General features: G+C 41.5%; 1 non-coding gene across 1 annotated transcript; it reads left to right on the top strand.

Moving 5' to 3' along the window:
• The first annotated feature begins 237 nt into the window (after positions 1-237).
• On the top strand, positions 238-340 carry LOC138156149 (U6 spliceosomal RNA). Its single transcript, XR_011167087.1, has one exon. It is a non-coding gene; the product is annotated as a U6 spliceosomal RNA (small nuclear RNA).
• The last annotated feature ends 1,578 nt before the right edge of the window (positions 341-1,918 follow it).

The following is a 1,918-nucleotide window of genomic DNA, read 5'->3' as shown; positions in this document are numbered from 1 at the left end:
AGTGATCAGATATTTATCAGGATGGCTGGAGATGACCCAGAATGCAATAAGACCCTGGCCCTTTTAGGCTAAAGTGTTTTCATGTACTCACTTAGAGTAAGGTAACCCCTATTCAGTGACTAGGCTTCTTTAAGAAGTCAGTCGAGGGATGGCCCCTTTAATTAGAAAAAAAATTTTTTTTTAATCAAGCTGGGAGGTCAAGACCCTTAGGGTTGCTGTTCCAAAGAGAAACAGTTAGCATTCAGCAGTACATATACTAAAAGTTGGAACGATACAGAGAAGATTAACGTGGCTCCTGTGCAAGGATGACTCGCAAATTTGTGAAGTTTCATATTTTTTTGAAGTTCATACATTGGACCACAATAGGTCGCTGCCCAAGCTCCACTTAATGGCTGTATTTTGGGCCCTCCTGGCTTAGAGTCAATGTCAGTGGTAACTGTTTATTATCTGGATGACTTTGGGCAAGTCACTTCCTCAGCCTTGAATCACTATTTCCTGTAAAATGAAAGGGTTAAACTTTACAATGCTTTGAGCTCAAAAGTTAGAATCCATCAGAGACTTGCCTAGAAGATTGTAAGTAGCAAAGCTGGAATTTGCATGCACATCCACTCACCCAGTGCTATTTTCAATGCACTAAAATTCATTTCCTTCTCTTTTGACTCTCCTCTTCTCTCTTTCTATAGGTGCCTTCTCTGCTCTTTCTGTCTCCTTATACCCCTTTCTTCTTTTTCTTTCATGACTTATCTCTCCCTTCCACTTTCTCTCCTGTTTCCCTCTGTCTTTCTTTTCTCTTTCTTCCTCTCTTATTCTCTTTATCTTTCTTGCCTTCTCTTTCTCTTTGCCTCTTTCTCTTATCGTCTTTCTTTCTTGTCCTCTCTTCCCTTTATCTCTCCCTCACCTTTCTTGTTCACTCTCTCCCTCTTCTGCTTCCCTATTCCTCTGTCAATTTCTCAAATTTTCTATAACCCTCTTGCTTCTTTTTATCTTTTTCTGTTTCTCTTGGCTTGTTTATCTCAATCTCTGCCCATTTGCCTTATTCACCATCTCTTCCTCTTCCTCTATGTCTCAGTGTCTTTCCCTGTGTCTCTATATGTCTTCAGCTCTGTGTCTATGTCTCCTATTATCTCCCCTCCCATCCCCCCCCCCAGTCTCCTTGTGAGGGGCTCTCCAATCCTAGTTCCAGTCCCTTAGAAAGCCAGAGGACATGATAGGCCCAGGGCCATACCCTCAAATAGGAAGAGTTTGCCTTTTGCACTTCCTGCCCTTACCCACACTTTGACTTTTTTTTTCAAATGCTTTATTAACTTCTGATTTACATCATTCATTTCGGCCAGATTTTGAGTTACAAATTTTCTCCCCCTTTTTCCTCTACCCGCTGCCCCAAAATAGCAGTTCCACAGGATATCCCCTCCTCCAATCTGCTCTCTCCCATATTTTCTCCCATACCCCTTTCAACTTTTCCAGTGGCTATGCCCCCCCGCCTGCATATATTATTTCTTACCTACTTATATAAAAGATTTTATAAAAGATTATATATATATATATATTTATACACATACACACACACACACACATATATATATATTTGAATATTTGATTTTAAAACTTTGCATTCCAGATTCATTCCCTTCCTTCCTTGTCACCCACCCTTACTGGGAAGATAAGCAGTTCAGTATAGGTTGTACATGTGTGGCTAATGCAAAACAATAACATAGTAGATATATTGTAAAAGACTGACTGTATTTCCCTCCCTCCTATCCCACCTCCCACTTGTTCTATTCTCTACTTTGATCCCGTCCCTTTTCAAAAGTGGGTGCTTCCAACTTCCCTCCCCTCCCCCCCCAGCCTGCCCTCCCTTCCATTATCCCCCCTCTTATCCCCTTCCCCCTACTCTCCTGGAGGGTGAGATACCCTATTT

Source organism: Petaurus breviceps, unplaced genomic scaffold (assembly GCF_028583685.1).
Source record: "Petaurus breviceps papuanus isolate PSGF00001 unplaced genomic scaffold, PetGlider_PUasm1.0 98, whole genome shotgun sequence".
Taxonomy (NCBI): domain Eukaryota; kingdom Metazoa; phylum Chordata; class Mammalia; order Diprotodontia; family Petauridae; genus Petaurus; species Petaurus breviceps.
The sequence above is the reverse complement of the archived record's forward strand: the minus strand, read 5'-3'. Positions and strand labels throughout refer to the sequence as shown.